This window comes from Hyla sarda, unplaced genomic scaffold (assembly GCF_029499605.1).
Source record: "Hyla sarda isolate aHylSar1 unplaced genomic scaffold, aHylSar1.hap1 scaffold_399, whole genome shotgun sequence".
NCBI lineage: Eukaryota > Metazoa > Chordata > Amphibia > Anura > Hylidae > Hyla > Hyla sarda.
In genome coordinates, this window is record NW_026610416.1 from 51,134 (window position 1) to 78,312 (window position 27,179).

The following is a 27,179-nucleotide window of genomic DNA, read 5'->3' on the forward strand; positions in this document are numbered from 1 at the left end:
GCAGGGTGGCAACCCTAGACTGCGGTGAGGTTATACAGTGTGTCATGTGACTGCGGTGAGGTTATACTGTGTCATGTGACTGCGGTGAGGTTATACAGTGTGTCATGTGACTGCGGTGAGGTTATACAGTGTGTCATGTGACTGCGGTGAGGTTATACTGTGTCATGTGACTGCGGTGAGGTTATACAGTGTCATGTGACTGCGGTGAGGTTATACAGTGTGTCATGTGACTGCGGTGAGGTTATACTGTGTCATGTGACTGCGGTGAGGTTATACAGTGTCATGTGACTGCGGTGAGGTTATACAGTGTGTCATGTGACTGCGGTGAGGTTATACAGTGTCATGTGACTGCGGTGAGGTTATACAGTGTGTCATGTGACTGCGGTGAGGTTATACTGTGTCATGTGACTGCGGTGAGGTTATACAGTGTCATGTGACTGCGGTGAGGTTATACAGTGTGTCATGTGACTGTGGTGAGGTTATACAGTGTGTCATGTGACTGCGGTGAGGTTATACAGTGTCATGTGACTGCAGTGAGGTTATACAGTGTGTCATGTGACTGCGGTGAGGTTATACAGTGTGTCATGTGACTGCGGTGAGGTTATACAGTGTGTCATGTGACTGCGGTGAGGTTATACAGTGTCATGTGACTGCGGTGAGGTTATACAGTGTGTCATGTGACTGCGGTGAGGTTATACAGTGTCATGTGACTGCGGTGAGGTTATACAGTGTCATGTGACTGCGGTGAGGTTATACTGTGTCATGTGACTGCGGTGAGGTTATACAGTGTCATGTGACTGCGGTGAGGTTATACAGTGTCATGTGACTGTGGTGAGGTTATACAGTGTGTCATGTGACTGCGGTGAGGTTATACAGTGTGTCATGTGACTGCGGTGAGGTTATACTGTGTCATGTGACTGCGGTGAGGTTATACAGTGTCATGTGACTGCGGTGAGGTTATACAGTGTGTCATGTGACTGCGGTGAGGTTATACTGTGTCATGTGACTGCGGTGAGGTTATACAGTGTCATGTGACTGCGGTGAGGTTATACAGTGTGTCATGTGACTGCGGTGAGGTTATACAGTGTGTCATGTGACTGTGGTGAGGTTATACAGTGTGTCATGTGACTGCGGTGAGGTTATACAGTGTCATGTGACTGCAGTGAGGTTATACAGTGTGTCATGTGACTGCGGTGAGGTTATACAGTGTGTCATGTGACTGCGGTGAGGTTATACAGTGTGTCATGTGACTGCGGTGAGGTTATACAGTGTCATGTGACTGCGGTGAGGTTATACTGTGTTATGTGACTGCGGTGAGGTTATACAGTGTCATGTGACTGCGGTGAGGTTATACAGTGTCATGTGACTGCGGTGAGGTTATACAGTGTGTCATGTGACTGCGGTGAGGTTATACAGTGTCATGTGACTGCGGTGAGGTTATACAGTGTCATGTGACTGCGGTGAGGTTATACAGGGTCATGTGACTGCGGTGAGGTTATACAGTGTCATGTGACTGCGGTGAGGATATACAGTGTCATGTGACTGCGGTGAGGTTATACAGGGTCATGTGACTGCGGTGAGGTTATACAGTGTCATGTGACTGCGGTGAGGTTATACAGTGTGTCATGTGACTGTGGTGAGGTTATACAGTGTGTCATGTGACTGCGGTGAGGTTATACAGTGTCATGTGACTGCGGTGAGGTTATACAGTGTCATGTGACTGCGGTGAGGTTATACAGTGTCATGTGACTGCGGTGAGGTTATACAGTGTCATGTGACTGCGGTGAGGTTATACAGTGTCATGTGACTGTGGTGAGGTTATACAGTGTCATGTGACTGCGGTGAGGTTATACAGTGTCATGTGACTGTGGTGAGGTTATACAGTGTCATGTGACTGCGGTGAGGTTATACAGTGTGTCATGTGACTGTGGTGAGGTTATACAGTGTGTCATGTGACTGCGGTGAGGTTATACAGTGTCATGTGACTGCAGTGAGGTTATACAGTGTCATGTGACTGCGGTGAGGTTATACAGTGTCATGTGACTGCGGTGAGGTTATACAGTGTCATGTGACTGCGGTGAGGTTATACAGTGTCATGTGACTGCGGTGAGGTTATACAGTGTCATGTGACTGCGGTGAGGTTATACAGTGTGTCATGTGACTGCGGTGAGGTTAGACAGTGTGTCATGTGACTGCGGTGAGGTTATACAGTGTCATGTGACTGCGGTGAGGTTATACAGTGTGTCATGTGACTGCGGTGAGGTTATACAGTGTCATGTGACTGCGGTGAGGTTATACAGTGTCATGTGACTGCGGTGAGGTTATACAGTGTCATGTGACTGCGGTGAGGTTATACAGTGTGTCATGTGACTGCGGTGAGGTTATACTGTGTGTCATGTGACTGCGGTGAGGTTATACAGTGTCATGTGACTGCGGTGAGGTTATACAGTGTCATGTGACTGCGGTGAGGTTATACAGTGTGTCATGTGACTGCGGTGAGGATATACAGTGTCATGTGACTGCGGTGAGGTTATACAGTGTCATGTGACTGCGGTGAGGTTATACAGTGTCATGTGACTGCGGTGAGGTTATACAGTGTCATGTGACTGCGGTGAGGTTATACAGTGTCATGTGACTGCGGTGAGGATATACAGTGTCATGTGACTGCGGTGAGGTTATACAGTGTCATGTGACTGCGGTGAGGTTATACAGTGTGTCATGTGACTGCGGTGAGGATATACAGTGTCATGTGACTGTGGTGAGGTTATACAGTGTCATGTGACTGTGGTGAGGTTATACAGTGTGTCATGTGACTGCGGTGAGGTTATACAGTGTGTCATGTGACTGTGGTGAGGTTATACAGTGTGTCATGTGACTGCGGTGAGGTTATACAGTGTCATGTGACTGCGGTGAGGTTATACAGTGTCATGTGACTGCGGTGAGGTTATACAGTGTCATGTGACTGCGGTGAGGTTATACAGTGTCATGTGACTGCGGTGAGGTTATACAGTGTCATGTGACTGCGGTGAGGTTATACAGTGTGTCATGTGACTGCGGTGAGGATATACAGTGTCATGTGACTGTGGTGAGGTTATACAGTGTCATGTGACTGTGGTGAGGTTATACAGTGTGTCATGTGACTGCGGTGAGGTTATACAGTGTGTCATGTGACTGTGGTGAGGTTATACAGTGTGTCATGTGACTGCGGTGAGGTTTCGCAGCGTGTCGTGTAGTTTTACGTTCATCACTCGTCTCCCGGTGAATTTCAGAAGGATTCTCCCAAGATGCTTTGCTTATGCAGTGATGACAGGGTCCAGTCATGTGGTGTGGTCCAGATCATGTGACTGTCTGTCGAGGTGGGTCACATGACCACCGATGTCTGTTCCATTTAGCCGCTTCAAAGACATGAGAGGTTAGTCCAGCATCTAATCGTTAACCCCCAGCATGTATTAACCTCTTCTCTGCCGCTGCCATCCCCATTAACTCTCTACTGTCCAGCATGTATTAACCTCTTCTCTGCTGCTGCCATTCCCATTAACTCTCTACTGTCCAGCATGTATTAACCTCTTCTCTGCTGCTGCCATCCCCATTAACTCTCTACTGTCCAGCATGTATTAACCTCTTCTCTGCCGCTGCCATCCCCATTAACTCTCTACTGTCCAGCATGTATTAACCTCTTCTCTGCCGCTGCCATCCCCATTAACTCTCTACTGTCCAGCATGTATTAACCTCTTCTCTGCTGCTGCCATCCCCATTAACTCTCTACTGTCCAGCATGTATTAACCTCTTCTCTGCCGCTGCCAACCCCATTAACTCTCTATTGTCCAGCATGTATTAACCTCTACTCTGCTGCTGCCATTCCCATTAACTCTCTACTGTCCAGCATGTATTAACCTCTTCTCTGCTGCTGCCATCCCCATTAACTCTCTACTGTCCAGCATGTATTAACCTCTTCTCTGCCGCTGCCAACCCCATTAACTCTCTACTGTCCACCATGTATTAACCTCTTCTCTGCTGCTGCCATCCCCATTAACTCTCTACTGTCCACCATGTATTAACCTCTTTTCTGCTGCTGCCATTCCCATTAACTCTCTACTGTCCAGCATGTATTAACCTCTTCTCTGCTGCTGCCATCCCCATTAACTCTCTACTGTCCAGCATGTATTAACCTCTTCTCTGCCGCTGCCAACCCCATTAACTCTCTACTGTCCACCATGTATTAACCTCTTCTCTGCTGCTGCCATCCCCATTAACTCTCTACTGTCCAGCATGTATTAACCTCTTCTCTGCTGCTGCCATCCCCATTAACTCTCTACTGTCCAGCATGTATTAACCTCTTCTCTGCCGCTGCCAACCCCATTAACTCTCTACTGTCCAGCATGTATTAACCTCTTCTCTGCTGCTGCCATCCCCATTAACTCTCTACTGTCCAGCATGTATTAACCTCTTCTCTGCCGCTGCCAACCCCATTAACTCTCTACTGTCCAGCATGTATTAACCTCTTCTCTGCTGCTGCCATTCCCATTAACTCTCTACTGTCCAGCATGTATTAACCTCTTCTCTGCTGCTGCCATCCCCATTAACTCTCTACTGTCCAGCATGTATTAACCTCTTCTCTGCCGCTGCCATCCCCATTAATTATCTGCTGTCCAGCATTTATTAACCTCTTCCCTGCCGCTGCCATCCCCGTTAACTCTCTACTGTCCAGCATGTATTAACCTCTTCTCTGCAGCTGCCATCCCCATTAACTCTCTGCTGTCCAGCATATATTAACCTCTTCTCTGCCACAGCCATCCCCATTAACTCTCTACTGTCCAGCATGTATTAACCTCTTCTCTGCCGCTGCCATCCCCATTAATTATCTGCTGTCCAGCATTTATTAACCTCTTCCCTGCCGCTGCCATCCCCGTTAACTCTCTACTGTCCAGCATGTATTAACCTCTTCTCTGCAGCTGCCATCCCCATTAACTCTCTGCTGTCCAGCATATATTAACCTCTTCTCTGCCACAGCCATCCCCCATTAACTCTCTACTGTCCAACATGTATTAACCTCTTCTCTGCCGCTGCCATCCCCATTAACTCTCTGCTGTCCAGCATGTATTAACCTCTTCCCTGCCGCAGCCATGTGCATTAATGCTCTCCTGTCCAGAATTTTTTAACCCCTTTCCTGCCACAGCCACCCCTGTTATCTTCTGTCTAACATGTATTAACCATTTCTCTACTGCAGCCATCCCCGTTAGGCTAGGTTTCCACTTGGGTTTTTTTCTGGCAGTTTTTGAATTTCTGCCATTGCAGTTTTTGAGCCAAAGTCAGAAGTGGATCCGTAAGGGAGGAGAAGTGTAAGTCCTTCCTATATATGTCCTATTCCTTTTGAATACACTTCTGGCTTTGGCTCAAAAACTGCAGTGGCAGAAATCCAAAAACTGCCAGAAAAAAACCCAAGTGGAAACTTAGCATTAACTCTTTACTGTCCAGCATGTATTAACCCCTTCCCTGCTGCAGACATTCCTATTAACTTTTTATTGTCTGGAAGGTATTAACCTCTTTCTCCTGACTCTTTATCACTTTTATTTGCTTGTCATTAACCTTTTCATATCCTGCCAATGAAGTTAACTCCTCCTCGCAGTGTTTCAGTAATTAACCTCTTGTTCACCACAGATCGCTTAATTCTCACTTTGTCCTATTGGGTGTGGTATAGTGATCCGCACATCATGTGTCATTGATGGAGTCTGAAAAGACCAGGGGGGGATATTTATCAAAGCTGTGTATGTCCCGCATCAATATAGACCAAACTACAGAGGGTTAGTCCGGTCTATTGTGCGCCTAATTTATCAAAAAGTGCGCGGCTCTTGATAAATTCTGCGCACAGCCTTCGGGATCTATACTTTAGACTGTATATAAACCTGCTCCAGCAGGATCTGACATTTAAGCGCACTTTCAGCCGATGCGACTTGTCGCTGAAAAGTCGCTTTTGATAAATTCAGCACCAATGCATCTTTCTGTCTAAAATAGACTAGAATGCCTCATGTTCTAGAAATCCTCTAAAGCAAAAGTCGCAGAAAAGTCGCACATATTTAGACTGCGACTTTCTGTGCGAAAAATGTATACAGGAAAAAACTGTTTAAAGGGGCACTCCACTGCCCCAGCGTCTGGAACATTTAGTTCCGAATGCTGGGTTTGGGCTACAGGGGTCATTACGTCACACCCCACCCCCTCAATGCAAGTCTATGGGAGGGGGCGTGACGGACGTCACGCCCCCTCCCATAGACTTGCCTTGAGGGGGTGTGAAGTCACGAGGTGCATGGCCGTGATGTCACGACCCCCGCACCCAGCATTCTGAACTAAACTTTCCGGACGCTGGGGCAGTGGAGTAACCCTTTAAATCCTTTGATAAATATCCCCCCAGGAGCACAAGACGCATCCCCACAAAAAGAGAAAGATTTATACTTATGTTTAGTTCTTATATATCAATGTAATGGGGCAAATAATACCGCCACACTGCCACCACCGAACACCGTTATCCCTAAAGAACACCAAAATAACACTGCCACAAAGCGATCGCCATCATTACCACTACAGACCATATAAGTGACTACAGGAGCACCTACTCTAGGCACAGTCATCCTCTTTACCCTTACTTCTTCATCTGGCCATACTCATGTACAATCCCTGACCACAGAACATTTACCATAGTCATGTACAATCCCTGACCACAGAACATTTACCATACTCATGTACAATCCCTGACCACAGAACATATACCTTAGTCATGTACAATCCCTGATCACAGAACATATACCATACTCATGTACAATCCCTGACCACAGAACATATACCATAGTCATGTACAATCCCTGATCACAGAACATATACCATAGTCATGTACAATCCCTGACCACAGAACATATACCATAGTCATGTACAATCCCTGACCACAGAACATATACCATAGTCATGTACAATCCCTGACCACAGAACATTTACTATACTCATGTACAATCCCTGACCACAGAACATTTACCATACTCATGTACAATCCCTGACCACAGAACATTTACCATAGTCATGTACAATCCCTGACCACAGAACATATACCATAGTCATGTACAATCCCTGACCACAGAACATATACCATAGTCATGTACAATCCCTGACCACAGAACATATACCATAGTCATGTACAATCCCTGACCACAGAACATTTACCATAGTCATGTACAATCCCTGACCACAGAACATTTACCATAGTCATGTACAATCCCTGACCACAGAACATTTACCATAGTCATGTACAATCCCTGACCACAGAACATTTACCATAGTCATGTACAATCCCTGACCACAGAACATTTACCATAGTCATGTACAATCCCTGACCACAGAACATTTACCATAGTCATGTACAATCCCTGACCACAGAACATTTACCATAGTCATGTACAATCCCTGACCACAGAACATTTACCATAGTCATGTACAATCCCTGACCACAGAACATTTACCATACTCATGTACAATCCCTGACCACAGAACATTTACCATAGTCATGTACAATCCCTGACCACAGAACATTTACCATACTCATGTACAATCCCTGACCACAGAACATTTACCATAGTCATGTACAATCCCTGACCACAGAACATTTACCATAGTCATGTACAATCCCTGACCACAGAACATTTACCATAGTCATGTACAATCCCTGACCACAGAACATTTACCATAGTCATGTACAATCCCTGACCACAGAACATTTACCATACTCATGTACAATCCCTGACCACAGAACATATACCATAGTCATGTACAATCCCTGACCACAGAACATATACCATAGTCATGTACAATCCCTGACCACAGAACATTTACCATAGTCATGTACAATCCCTGACCACAGAACATATACCATAGTCATGTACAATCCCTGACCACAGAACATTTACCATACTCATGTACAATCCCCGACCCCAGCAGAACATTATACTGTGGGGATATAATAATTTAGTCGGTGACACCATATATATATATAACATGTTGTGGTTACACCAGAAGGCTTAGTAGTGATCGTCATGGTTGATGATGAGGGTTGTAAGTCTGTGGTTTATGTCACATGGCGGATTGGTGCAGTCCTGGGTAAATCCCGACAGGTTTCTCAGTGATGCTGACCTCATCAGGCTGAATGATTTTTCAGTCCCCAGTCACGGTTCCTTTTGTGTGTTCTATGCAGACTTGTTTTGGAGATTTTGTAGTGTGATTCTGGTACTTGTAGTTCTCCTGAGGTCTTTTCTTATGAATGTCTATCCCTGGACTTGGGTCCCTTGAGGATGTGGACTCTGTCGCTGTAGTTTGTGTCCTATTTATCTGACAAGGACTTTCAGGACTGTGGTAAATGACTCCACTTACTTCTTTGGACTCAAATGGCGCGGGACCTAATACTAACCTACCTGTGCGTGATAAGCAAAAACCAGGGGCCAGTGGGCAATTACAGCAGCATTAGGCTGACATGCAGCCTCCTCCCAGTTCCCTCCAGCGTGGCTGGGCACATACAATGGGAGGGGGGAGAGAGGCTACAAGCCCCACCCAAGATGGCGGATATAGGTGCCGGCCTCACAGGTGCCACCATAATGCTGCCTGGAAAATGTTCAAGGCGCATTAACATATTGGGGGAGATTTATCAAAACCTGTGCAGAGGAAAAGTGGTGCAGTTGCCCATAGCAACCAATCAGATGGCTTCTTTCATTTTCCACAGGCCTCTTTAGATTGGTTGCTATGGGCAACTGCACCACTCTTCCTCTGCACGGGTTTTGATAAATCTCCCCAATGGAGTTTCAACACCTCCAAGTATAAATTGTTAAACAACAACAAAAACCCCAAATGTTCTCTTCTATACAAAAAAGAAGATTGCAGCATCTTGGTCAAAAAATGGAGGCTCTTAGCGCACTTTTTGATGAAAACGTGTCCCCCATTCACCACGTGGAGGTGGCCTCACTTCGGTTCGCCCCAACACGCTATTCACTCAGATTTATCAAAACCGTCCAGAGGAAAAGTTGCCCAGTTGCCCATAGCAACCAATCAGATCGATCCTTTCATTTTGCAGAGGCCTTGTTAAAAATGAAAGCAGCGATCTGATTGGTTGCTATGGGCAACAAGGCAACTTTTCCTCTGGACGGTTTTGATAAATCTTCCCACTTTATCCTAGCAGCAGGCGGAAGACTGGGCAGATGTACAGGACGTAGACGGGACTAAAGATGGTGGCCTGTATGACCTGGTCTCCTCACCTGAAGACAGGACCTGCGCAGCATCTAACCCAAACTGCGTCAGTCTCCACGGAATACCCGAGCTGAGACGACACTACACCGAGCGACACTACACCGAGCGACACTACACCGAGCGACACTACACCGACCGACACTACACCGAGCGACACTACAGCGACCGACACTACACCGAGCGACACTACACCGACCGACACTACACTGACCGAGCCGATACTACACTGACCGACACTACACCGAGCGACACTACACCGAGCGACACTACACCGACCGACACTACACCGAGCGACACTACACCGAGCGACACTACACCGACCGACACTACACCGAGCGACACTACACCGACCGACACTACAGCGACCGACACTACACCGAGCGACACTACACCGAGCGACACTACACCGACCGACACTACACCGACCCACACTACACCGAGCGACACTACACCGACCGACACTACACCGAGCGACACTACACCGACCGACACTACACCGAGCGACACTACACCGAGCGACACTACACCGAGCGACACTACACCGAGCGACACTACACCGAGCGACACTACACCGAGCGACACTACACCGACCGACACTACACCGAGCGACACTACACCGACCGACACTACACTGACCGAGCCGATACTACACTGACCGACACTACACCGAGCGACACTACACCGAGCGACACTACACCGAGCGACACTACACCGAGCGACACTACACCGACCGACACTACACCGACCGACACTACACCGACCGACACTACACCGAGCGACACTACACCGACCGACACTACACCGACCCACACTACACCGAGCGACACTACACCGACCGACACTACACCGAGCGACACTACACCGACCGACACTACACCGAGCGACACTACACCGAGCGACACTACACCGAGCGACACTACACCGAGCGACACTACACCGAGCGACACTACACCGAGCGACACTACACCGACCGACACTACACCGAGCGACACTACACCGACCGACACTACACTGACCGAGCCGATACTACACTGACCGACACTACACCGAGCGACACTACACCGAGCGACACTACACCGAGCGACACTACACCGAGCGACACTACACCGACCGACACTACACCGACCGACACTACACCGACCGACACTACACCGAGCGACACTACACCGACCGACACTACACCGACCGACACGACACCGACCGACACGACACCGAGCGACACTACACCGACCGACACTACACCGACCGACACGACACCGACCGACACGACACCGACCGACACTACACCGACCGACACTACACCGAGCGACACTACACCGAGCGACACTACACCGAGCGACACTACACCGACCGACACTACACCGAGCGACACTACACCGAGCGACACTACACCGAGCGACACTACACCGACCGACACTACACTGACCGAGCCGATACTACACTGACCGACACTACACCGAGCGACACTACACCGAGCGACACTACACCGAGCGACACTACACCGAGCCACACTACACCGAGCGACACTACACCGAGCGACACTACACCGAGCGACACTACACCGAGCGACACTACACCGACCGACACTACACCGACCGACACTACACCGACCGACACTACATCGACCGACACTACACCGACCGACACTACACCGACCGACACTACACCGACCGACACTACACTGACCGAGCCGACACTACACTGACCGACACTACACCGACCGACACTACACCGACCGACACTACACCGACCGACACTACACCGACCGACACTACACTGACCGACACTACACCGACCGACACTACACCGACCGACACTACACCGAGCGACACTACACCGAGCGACACTACACCGACCGACACTACACCGACCGACACTACACTGACCGACACTACACCGACCGAGCCGATACTACACTGACCGACACTACACCGACCGACACTACACCGACCGACACTACACTGACCGAGCCGATACTACACTGACCGACACTACACCGACCGACACTACACCGAGCGACACTACACCGACCGACACTACACCGACCGACACCACACCGACCGACACTACACCGACCGACACTACACCGACCGACACTACACCGACCGACACTACACCGAGCGACACTACACCGACCGACACTACACCGACCGACACTACACCGACCGACACTACACCGACCGACACTACACCGAGCGACACTACACTGACCAACACTACACTACACTGACAGACACTACACCGAGCGACACTACACCGAGCGACACTACACCGAGCGACACTACACCGACTGACACTACACCGACCGACACTACACCGACCGACACTACACCGACCGACACTACACCGACCGACACTACACCGAGCGACACTACACCGAGCGACACTACACCGAGCGACACTACACCGAGCGACACTACACCGACCGACACTACACCGAGCGACACTACACCGAGCCACACTACACCGACCGACACTACACCGAGCGACACTACACCGAGCGACACTACACCGAGCGACAGTACACTGACCGACACCACACCGACCGACACCACACCGACCGAGCCGACACTACACCGACCGACACTACACCGACCGACACTACACCGAGCGACACTACACCGACCGACACTACACCGACCGACACTACACCGACCGACACTACACTGACCGAGCCGATACTACACTGACCGACACTACACCGACCGACACTACACCGAGCGACACTACACCGAGCGACACTACACCGACCGACACTACACCGACCGACACTACACCGACCGACACTACACCGACCGACACTACATCGACCGACACTACACCGAGCCACACTACACCGAGCCACACTACACCGAGCGACACTACACCGACCGACACTACACCGACCGACACTACACCGACCGACACTACACCGAGCGACACTACACCGAGTGACACTACACCGAGCGACACTACACCGAGCGACACTACACTGACCGACACCACACCGACCGACACCACACCGACCGAGCCGACACTACACCGACCGACACTACACCGACCGACACTACACCGACCGACACTACACCGACCGACACTACACCGACCGACACTACACTGACTGAGCCGATACTACACTGACCGACACTACACCGACCGACACTACACCGAGCGACACTACACCGAGCGACACTACACTGACCGACACTACACTGACCGACACCACACCGACCAACACCACACCGACCGAGCCGACACTACACCGACCGACACTACACCGACCGACACTACACCGACCGACACTACACTGACCGAGCCGACACTACACCGACCGACACTACACTGACCAACACTACACTGACCGAGGCGACACTACACTGACCGACACTACACCGACCGACACTACACCGACCGACACTACACCGACCGAGCCGACACTACACCGACCGACACTACACCGACCGACAATACACCGACCGACACTACACTGACCGAGCCGACACTACACTGACCGACACCACACTACACCGACCGACACTACACCGACCGACCCTACACTGACCGAGCCGACACTACACCGACCGACACTACACTGACTGACACTACACCGACCGACACTACACCGACCGACACTACACTGACCGAGCCAACACTACACCGACCGACACTACACTGACCGACCGACACTACACCGACCGACACTACACCGACCGACACTACACTGACCGAGCCGACACTACACTGACCGACACTACACCGACCGACACTACACCGACCGACACTACACCGACCGACACTACACTGACCAACACTACACTGACCGAGGCGAGACTACACTGACTGACACTACACCGACCGACACTACACCGACCGACACTACACCGACCGACACTACACCGACCGAGCCGACAATACACTGACCGACACTACACCGACCGACACTACACCGACCGACACTACACCGACCGAGGCGACACTACACCGACCGACACTACACCGACCAACACTACACCGACCAACACTACACTGACCGAGCCGACACTACACTGACCGACACTACACCGACCGACACTACACCGACCGACACTACACCGAGCGACACTACACCGACCGACACTACACTGACCGAGCCGATACTACACTGACCGACACTACACCGAGCGACACTACACCGAGCCACACTACACCGAGCGACACTACACCGAGCGACACTACACCGAGCGACACTACACCGAGCGACACTACACCGAGCGACACTACACCGACCGACACTACACCGAGCGACACTACACCGACCGACACTACACTGACCGAGCCGATACTACACTGACCGACACTACACCGAGCGACACTACACCGAGCGACACTACACCGAGCCACACTACACCGAGCGACACTACACCGAGCGACACTACACCGAGCGACACTACACCGACCGACACTACACCGACCGACACTACACCGACCGACACTACATCGACCGACACTACACCGACCGACACTACACCGACCGACACTACACCGACCGACACTACACTGACCGAGCCGACACTACACTGACCGACACTACACCGACCGACACTACACCGACCGACACTACACCGACCGACACTACACCGACCGACACTACACCGACCGACACTACACCGACCGACACTACACCGACCGACACTACACCGAGCGACACTACACCGACCGACACTACACCGACCGACACTACACTGACCGACACTACACCGACCGAGCCGATACTACACTGACCGACACTACACCGACCGACACTACACCGACCGACACTACACTGACCGAGCCGATACTACACTGACCGACACTACACCGACCGACACTACACCGAGTGACACTACACCGACCGACACTACACCGACCGACACCACACCGACCGACACCACACCGACCGACACTACACCGACCGACACTACACCGACCGACACTACACCGAGCGACACTACACCGACCGACACTACACCGACCGACACTACACCGACCGACACTACACCGACCGACACTACACCGAGCGACACTACACTGACCAACACTACACTACACTGACAGACACTACACTGACAGACACTACACCGAGCGACACTACACCGAGCGACACTACACCGAGCGACACTACACCGACTGACACTACACCGACCGACACTACACCGACCGACACTACACCGACCGACACTACACCGAGCGACACTACACCGAGCGACACTACACCGAGCGACACTACACCGACCGACACTACACCGAGCGACACTACACCGAGCCACACTACACCGACCGACACTACACCGAGCGACACTACACCGAGCGACACTACACCGAGCGACAGTACACTGACCGACACCACACCGACCGACACCACACCGACCGAGCCGACACTACACCGACCGACACTACACCGACCGACACTACACCGAGCGACACTACACCGACCGACACTACACCGACCGACACTACACCGACCGACACTACACTGACCGAGCCGATACTACACTGACCGACACTACACCGACCGACACTACACCGAGCGACACTACACCGAGCGACACTACACCGACCGACACTACACCGACCGACACTACACCGACCGACACTACATCGACCGACACTACACCGAGCCACACTACACCGAGCGACACTACACCGACCGACACTACACCGACCGACACTACACCGACCGACACTACACCGAGCGACACTACACCGAGTGACACTACACCGAGCGACACTACACCGAGCGACACTACACTGACCGACACCACACCGACCGACACCACACCGACCGAGCCGACACTACACCGACCGACACTACACCGACCGACACTACACCGACCGACACTACACCGACCGACACTACACCGACCGACACTACACCGACCGACACTACACTGACTGAGCCGATACTACACTGACCGACACTACACCGACCGACACTACACCGAGCGACACTACAACGAGCGACACTACACTGACCGACACTACACTGACCGACACCACACCGACCAACACCACACCGACCGAGCCGACACTACACCGACCGACACTACACCGACCGACACTACACCGACCGACACTACACTGACCGAGCCGACACTACACCGACCGACACTACACTGACCAACACTACACTGACCGAGGCGACACTACACTGACCGACACTACACCGACCGACACTACACCGACCGACACTACACCGACCGAGCCGACACTACACCGACCGACACTACACCGACCGACAATACACCGACCGACACTACACTGACCGAGCCGACACTACACTGACCGACACCACACTACACCGACCGACACTACACCGACCGACCCTACACTGACCGAGCCGACACTACACCGACCGACACTACACTGACTGACACTACACCGACCGACACTACACTGACCGAGCCAACACTACACCGACCGACACTACACTGACCGACCGACACTACACCGACCGACACTACACCGACCGACACTACACTGACCGAGCCGACACTACACTGACCGACACTACACCGACCGACACTACACTGACCGACACTACACCGACCGACACTACACTGACCAACACTACACTGACCGAGGCGAGACTACACTGACTGACACTACACCGACCGACACTACACCGACCGACACTACACCGACCGACACTACACCGACCGACACTACACCGACCGAGCCGACAATACACTGACCGACACTACACCGACCGACACTACACCGACCGACACTACACCGACCGAGGCGACACTACACCGACCGACACTACACCGACCAACACTACACCGACCAACACTACACTGACCGAGCCGACACTACACTGACCGACACTACACCGACCGACACTACACCGACCGACACTACACCGACCGACACTACACCGACCAACACTACACTGACCGAGGCGACACTACACTGACCGACACTACACTGACCTACACTACACTAACCAAGCCGACACTACACTGACCGACACTACACTGACCGACCGACACTACACTGACCGACCCCACACTGACTGAGCTGACACTACACCGACAGATACTACACCGACCGACACTACACCGACCGACACTACACCGACCAACACTACACCGACCAACCCTACACTGACCAACACGACACTACACTGACAGACACTACACCGACCGACACTACACTGACCAACACTACACTGACCGAGCCGACACTACACCGACCGACGCTACACCGACCGACACTACACCGACCGACACTACACCGACCGACATTACACTAACCAAGCCGACACTACACTGACCGACACTACACTGACCGACACTACACCGACCGACACTACACTGACCGAGCCGACACTACACTGACCAACACTACACTAACCAAGCCGACACTACACTGACCGAGCCGACACTACACCGACCGACACTACACCGACCGACACTACACCGACCGACATTACACTAACCAAGCCGACACTACACTGACCGACACTACACTGACCAACACTACACTGACCGAGGCGACACTACACTGACCGACACTACACCGACCGACACTACACCGACCGACACTACACCGACCGACACTACACCGACCGAGCCGACACTACACCGACCGACACTACACCGACCGACACTACACCGACCGACACTACACTGACCGAGCCGACACTACACTGACCGACACTACACTGACCGAGGCGACACTACACTGACCGACACTACACCGACCGACACTACACCGACCGAGCCGACACTACACCGACCGACACTACACCGACCGACACTACACCGACCGAGGCGACACTACACTGACTGACACTACACCGACCGACACTACACCGACCAACACTACACTGACCAACACTACACTGACCGAGCCGACACTACACTGACCGACACTACACCGACCGACACTACACCGACCAACACTACACTGACCGAGGCGACACTACACTGACCGACACTACACTGACCTACACTACACTAACCAAGCCGACACTACACTGACCGACACTACACTGACCAACCGACACTACACTGACCGACACTACACTGACCGACCCCACACTGACTGAGCTGACACTACACCGACAGATACTACACCGACCGACACTACACCGACCGACACTACACCGACCAACACTACACCGACCAACCCTACACTGACCAACACGACACTACACTGACAGACACTACACCGACCGACACTACACTGACCAACACTACACTGACCGAGCCGACACTACACCGACCGACACTACACCGACCGACATTACACTAACCAAGCCGACACTACACTGACCGACACTACTCTGACCGACACTACACTGACCGAGCCGACACTACACTGACCAACACTACACTAACCGAGCCGACACTACACTGACCGAGCCGACACTACACCGACCGACACTACACCGACCGACACTACACCGACCGACATTACACTAACCAAGCCGACACTACACTGACCGACACTACACTGACCAACACTACACTGACCGAGGCGACACTACACTGACCGACACTACACTGACCGACACTACACCGACCGACACTACACCGACCGACACTACACCGACCGAGCCGACACTACACCGACCGACACTACACCGACCGACACTACACCGACCGACACTACACTGACCGAGCCGACACTACACTGACCGACACTACACTGACCGACACTACACCGACCGACACTACACCGACCGACACTACACCGACCGAGCCGACACTACACCGACCGACACTACACCGACCGACAATACACCGACCGACACTACACTGACCGAGCCGACACTACACTGACCGACACCACACTACACCGACCGACACTACACCGACCGACACTACACCGACCGACCGACCCTACACTGACCGAGCCGACACTACACCGACCGACACTACACTGACTGACACTACACCGACCGACACTACACCGACCGACACTACACTGACCGAGCCAACACTACACCGACCGACACTACACTGACCAAGGCGAGACTACACTGACCGACACTACACCGACCGACACTACACCGACCGACACTACACCGAACGACACTACATTGACCGAGCCGACACTACACTGACCGACACTACACTGACCGACCGACACTACACCGACCGACACTACACCGACCGACACTACACTGACCGAGCCGACACTACACTGACCGACACTACACCGACCGACACTACACCGACCGAGGCGACACTACACTGACTAACACTACACCGACCGACACTACACTGACCAACACTACACTGACCAACACTACACTGACCGAGCCGACACTACACTGACCGACACTACACCGACCGACACTACACCGACCGACACTACACCGACCGACACTACACCGACCGACACTACACCGACCGACACTACACCGACCAACACTACACTGACCGAGGCGACACTACACTGACCGACACTACACTGACCTACACTACACTAACCAAGCCGACACTACACTGACCGACACTACACTGACCGACCGACACTACACTGACCGACACTACACTGACCGACCCCACACTGACTGAGCTGACACTACACCGACAGATACTACACCGACCGACACTACACCGACCGACACTACACCGACCAACACTACACCGACCAACCCTACACTGACCAACACGACACTACACTGACAGACACTACACCGACCGACACTACACTGACCAACACTACACTGACCAACACTACACTGACCAACACGACACTACACTGACAGACACTACACCGACCGACACTACACTGACCAACACTACACTGACCGAGCCGACACTACACCAACCGACGCTACACCGACCGACACTACACCGACCGACACTACACCGACCGACATTACACTAACCAAGCCGACACTACACTGACCGACACTACACTGACCGACACTACACCGACCGACACTACACTGACCGAGCCGACACTACACTGACCAACACTACACTAACCAAGCCGACACTACACCGACCGACACTACACCGACCGACATTACACTAACCAAGCCGACACTACACTGACCGACACTACACTGACCGACACTACACCGACCGACACTACACCGACCGACACTACACCGACCGAGCCGACTCTACACCGATCGACACTACACCGACCGACACTACACTGACCGAGCCGACACTACACTGACCGACACTACACTGACCGAGGCGACACTACACTGACCGACACTACACCGACCGACACTACACCGACCGACACTACACCGACCGAGCCGACACTACACCGACCGACACTACACCGACCGACACTACACCGACCGAGGCGACACTACACTGACTGACACTACACCGACCGACACTACACCGACCAACACTACACTGACCAACACTACACTGACCGAGCCGACACTACACTGACCGACACTACACCGACCGACACTACACCGACCGACACTACACCGACCGACACTACACCGACCGACACTACACTGACCAACACTACACTGACCGACCGACACTACACTGACCGACACTACACTGACCTACACTACACTAACCAAGCCGACACTACACTGACCGACACTACACTGACCGACCGACACTACACTGACCGACACTACACTGACTGACCCCACACTGACTGAGCTGACACTACACCGACAGATACTACACCGACCGACACTACACCGACCGACACTACACCGACCAACACTACACCGACCAACCCTACACTGACCAACACGACACTACACTGACAGACACTACACCGACCGACACTACACTGACCAACACTACACTGACCGAGCCGACACTACACCGACCGACACTACACCGACCGACACTACACCGACCGACATTACACTAACCAAGCCGACACTACACTGACCGACACTACACTGACCAACACTACACTGACCAACACGACACTACACTGACAGACACTACACCGACCGACACTACACTGACCAACACTACACTGACCGAGCCGACACTACACCAACCGACGCTACACCGACCGACACTACACCGACCGACACTACACCGACCGACACTACACCGACCAACACTACACCGACCAACCCTACACTGACCAACACGACACTACACTGACAGACACTACACCGACCGACACTACACTGACCAACACTACACTGACCAACACTACACTGACCAACACGACACTACACTGACAGACACTACACCGACCGACACTACACTGACCAACACTACACTGACCGAGCCGACACTACACCAACCGACGCTACACCGACCGACACTACACCGACCGACACTACACCGACCGACATTACACTAACCAAGCCGACACTACACTGACCGACACTACACTGACCGACACTACACCGACCGACACTACACTGACCGAGCCGACACTACACTGACCAACACTACACTAACCAAGCCGACACTACACCGACCGACACTACACCGACCGACATTACACTAACCAAGCCGACACTACACTGACCGACACTACACTGACCAACACTACACTGACCGAGGCGACACTACACTGACCGACACTACACCGACCGACACTACACCGACCGACACTACACCGACTGAGCCGACTCTACACCGATCGACACTACACCGACCGACACTACACTGACCGAGCCGACACTACACTGACCGACACTACACTGACCGAGGCGACACTACACTGACCGACACTACACCGACCGACACTACACCGACCGACACTACACCGACCGAGCCGACACTACACCGACCGACACTACACCGACCGACACTACACCGACCGAGGCGACACTACACTGACTGACACTACACCGACCGACACTACACCGACCAACACTACACTGACCAACACTACACTGACCGAGCCGACACTACACTGACCGACACTACACCGACCGACACTACACCGACCGACACTACACCGACCGACACTACACCGACCGACACTACACTGACCAACACTACACTGACCGACCGACACTACACTGACCGACACTACACTGACCTACACTACACTAACCAAGCCGACACTACACTGACCGACACTACACTGACCGACCGACACTACACTGACCGACACTACACTGACTGACCCCACACTGACTGAGCTGACACTACACCGACAGATACTACACCGACCGACACTACACCGACCGACACTACACCGACCAACACTACACCGACCAACCCTACACTGACCAACACGACACTACACTGACAGACACTACACCGACCGACACTACACTGACCAACACTACACTGACCGAGCCGACACTACACCGACCGACACTACACCGACCGACACTACACCGACCGACATTACACTAACCAAGCCGACACTACACTGACCGACACTACACTGACCAACACTACACTGACCAACACGACACTACACTGACAGACACTACACCGACCGACACTACACTGACCAACACTACACTGACCGAGCCGACACTACACCAACCGACGCTACACCGACCGACACTACACCGACCGACACTACACCGACCGACATTACACTAACCAAGCCGACACTACACTGACCGACACTACACTGACCGACACTACACCGACCGACACTACACTGACCGAGCCGACACTACACTGACCAACACTACACTAACCAAGCCGACACTACACCGACCGACACTACACCGACCGACATTACACTAACCAAGCCGACACTACACTGACCGACACTACACTGACCAACACTACACTGACCGAGGCGACACTACACCGACCGACACTACACCGACCGACACTACACCGACCGAGCCGACTCTACACCGATCGACACTACACCGACCGACACTACACTGACCGAGCCGACACTACACTGACCGACACTACACTGACCGAGGCGACACTACACTGACCGACACTACACCGACCGACACTACACCGACCGACACTACACCGACCGAGCCGACACTACACCGACCGACACTACACCGACCGACACTACACCGACCGAGGCGACACTACACTGACTGACACTACACCGACCGACACTACACCGACCAACACTACACTGACCAACACTACACTGACCGAGCCGACACTACACTGACCGACACTACACCGACCGACACTACACCGACCGACACTACACCGACCGACACTACACCGACCGACACTACACTGACCAACACTACACTGACCGACCGACACTACACTGACCGACACTACACTGACCTACACTACACTAACCAAGCCGACACTACACTGACCGACACTACACTGACCGACCGACACTACACTGACCGACACTACACTGACTGACCCCACACTGACTGAGCTGACACTACACCGACAGATACTACACCGACCGACACTACACCGACCGACACTACACCGACCAACACTACACCGACCAACCCTACACTGACCAACACGACACTACACTGACAGACACTACACCGACCGACACTACACTGACCAACACTACACTGACCGAGCCGACACTACACCGACCGACACTACACCGACCGACACTACACCGACCGACATTACACTAACCAAGCCGACACTACACTGACCGACACTACACTGACCGACACTACACCGACCGACACTACACTGACCGAGCCGACACTACACTGACCAACACTACACTAACCAAGCCGACACTACACTGACCGAGCCGACACTACACCGACCGACACTACACCGACCGACACTACACCGACCGACATACACTAACCAAGCCGACACTACACTGACCGACACTACACCGAGCGACACTACACCGAGCGACACTACACCGACCGACACTACACCGACCGACACTACACCGACCGACACTACACCGACCGACACTACATCGACCGACACTACACCGAGCCACACTACACCGAGCCACACTACACCGAGCGACACTACACCGACCGACACTACACCGACCGACACTACACCGACCGACACTACACCGAGCGACACTACACCGAGTGACACTACACCGAGCGACACTACACCGAGCGACACTACACTGACCGACACCACACCGACCGACACCACACCGACCGAGCCGACACTACACCGACCGACACTACACCGACCGACACTACACCGACCGACACTACACCGACCGACACTACACCGACCGACACTACACCGACCGACACTACACTGACTGAGCCGATACTACACTGACCGACACTACACCGACCGACACTACACCGAGCGACACTACACCGAGCGACACTACACTGACCGACACTACACTGACCGACACCACACCGACCAACACCACACCGACCGAGCCGACACTACACCGACCGACACTACACCGACCGACACTACACCGACCGACACTACACTGACCGAGCCGACACTACACCGACCGACACTACACTGACCAACACTACACTGACCGAGGCGACACTACACTGACCGACACTACACCGACCGACACTACACCGACCGACACTACACCGACCGAGCCGACACTACACCGACCGACACTACACCGACCGACAATACACCGACCGACACTACACTGACCGAGCCGACACTACACTGACCGACACCACACTACACCGACCGACACTACACCGACCGACCCTACACTGACCGAGCCGACACTACACCGACCGACACTACACTGACTGACACTACACCGACCGACACTACACCGACCGACACTACACTGACCGAGCCAACACTACACCGACCGACACTACACTGACCGACCGACACTACACCGACCGACACTACACCGACCGACACTACACTGACCGAGCCGACACTACACTGACCGACACTACACCGACCGACACTACACCGACCGACACTACACCGACCGACACTACACTGACCAACACTACACTGACCGAGGCGAGACTACACTGACTGACACTACACCGACCGACACTACACCGACCGACACTACACCGACCGACACTACACCGACCGACACTACACCGACCGAGCCGACAATACACTGACCGACACTACACCGACCGACACTACACCGACCGACACTACACCGACCGAGGCGACACTACACCGACCGACACTACACCGACCAACACTACACCGACCAACACTACACTGACCGAGCCGACACTACACTGACCGACACTACACCGACCGACACTACACCGACCGACACTACACCGAGCGACACTACACCGACCGACACTACACTGACCGAGCCGATACTACACTGACCGACACTACACCGAGCGACACTACACCGAGCCACACTACACCGAGCGACACTACACCGAGCGACACTACACCGAGCGACACTACACCGAGCGACACTACACCGAGCGACACTACACCGAGCGACACTACACCGACCGACACTACACCGAGCGACACTACACCGACCGACACTACACTGACCGAGCCGATACTACACTGACCGACACTACACCGAGCGACACTACACCGAGCGACACTACACCGAGCCACACTACACCGAGCGACACTACACCGAGCGACACTACACCGAGCGACACTACACCGACCGACACTACACCGACCGACACTACACCGACCGACACTACACCGACCGACACTACACCGACCGACACTACACCGACCGACACTACACTGACCGAGCCGACACTACACTGACCGACACTACACCGACCGACACTACACCGACCGACACTACACCGACCGACACTACACCGACCGACACTACACCGACCGACACTACACCGACCGACACTACACCGACCGACACTACACCGAGCGACACTACACCGACCGACACTACACCGACCGACACTACACTGACCGACACTACACCGACCGAGCCGATACTACACTGACCGACACTACACCGACCGACACTACACCGACCGACACTACACTGACCGAGCCGATACTACACTGACCGACACTACACCGACCGACACTACACCGAGCGACACTACACCGACCGACACTACACCGACCGACACCACACCGACCGACACCACACCGACCGACACTACACCGACCGACACTACACCGACCGACACTACACCGAGCGACACTACACCGACCGACACTACACCGACCGACACTACACCGACCGACACTACACCGACCGACACTACACCGAGCGACACTACACTGACCAACACTACACTACACTGACAGACACTACACTGACAGACACTACACCGAGCGACACTACACCGAGCGACACTACACCGAGCGACACTACACCGACTGACACTACACCGACCGACACTACACCGACCGACACTACACCGACCGACACTACACCGAGCGACACTACACCGAGCGACACTACACCGAGCGACACTACACCGACCGACACTACACCGAGCGACACTACACCGAGCCACACTACACCGACCGACACTACACCGAGCGACACTACACCGAGCGACACTACACCGAGCGACAGTACACTGACCGACACCACACCGACCGACACCACACCGACCGAGCCGACACTACACCGACCGACACTACACCGACCGACACTACACCGAGCGACACTACACCGACCGACACTACACCGACCGACACTACACCGACCGACACTACACTGACCGAGCCGATACTACACTGACCGACACTACACCGACCGACACTACACCGAGCGACACTACACCGAGCGACACTACACCGACCGACACTACACCGACCGACACTACACCGACCGACACTACATCGACCGACACTACACCGAGCCACACTACACCGAGCGACACTACACCGACCGACACTACACCGACCGACACTACACCGACCGACACTACACCGAGCGACACTACACCGAGTGACACTACACCGAGCGACACTACACCGAGCGACACTACACTGACCGACACCACACCGACCGACACCACACCGACCGAGCCGACACTACACCGACCGACACTACACCGACCGACACTACACCGACCGACACTACACCGACCGACACTACACCGACCGACACTACACCGACCGACACTACACTGACTGAGCCGATACTACACTGACCGACACTACACCGACCGACACTACACCGAGCGACACTACACCGAGCGACACTACACTGACCGACACTACACTGACCGACACCACACCGACCAACACCACACCGACCGAGCCGACACTACACCGACCGACACTACACCGACCGACACTACACCGACCGACACTACACTGACCGAGCCGACACTACACCGACCGACACTACACTGACCAACACTACACTGACCGAGGCGACACTACACTGACCGACACTACACCGACCGACACTACACCGACCGACACTACACCGACCGAGCCGACACTACACCGACCGACACTACACCGACCGACAATACACCGACCGACACTACACTGACCGAGCCGACACTACACTGACCGACACCACACTACACCGACCGACACTACACCGACCGACCCTACACTGACCGAGCCGACACTACACCGACCGACACTACACTGACTGACACTACACCGACCGACACTACACTGACCGAGCCAACACTACACCGACCGACACTACACTGACCGACCGACACTACACCGACCGACACTACACCGACCGACACTACACTGACCGAGCCGACACTACACTGACCGACACTACACCGACCGACACTACACTGACCGACACTACACCGACCGACACTACACTGACCAACACTACACTGACCGAGGCGAGACTACACTGACTGACACTACACCGACCGACACTACACCGACCGACACTACACCGACCGACACTACACCGACCGACACTACACCGACCGAGCCGACAATACACTGACCGACACTACACCGACCGACACTACACCGACCGACACTACACCGACCGAGGCGACACTACACCGACCGACACTACACCGACCAACACTACACCGACCAACACTACACTGACCGAGCCGACACTACACTGACCGACACTACACCGACCGACACTACACCGACCGACACTACACCGACCGACACTACACCGACCGACACTACACCGACCAACAC

At 53.7% G+C, this 27,179-nt stretch overlaps 1 protein-coding gene across 4 annotated transcripts in view; it reads left to right on the top strand.

Moving 5' to 3' along the window:
• The window catches only part of SLC4A2 (solute carrier family 4 member 2), a 218,033-nt gene that overhangs the window by 31,868 nt on the left and 158,986 nt on the right, over positions 1 to 27,179 (top strand). The window contains exon 1 of one of the 4 annotated variants that reach the window (XM_056553831.1): positions 3,264 to 3,412. The exons of 1 other annotated variant lie outside the window; for it this stretch is intronic. The gene's annotated coding sequence lies outside the window, so the exon portion shown is untranslated. Of the gene's footprint in view, positions 1 to 3,263; positions 3,413 to 9,193; positions 9,320 to 27,179 lie in introns of those variants that run through there. 2 more of the 4 variants (XM_056553832.1, XM_056553834.1) reach the window with 2 other exon arrangements.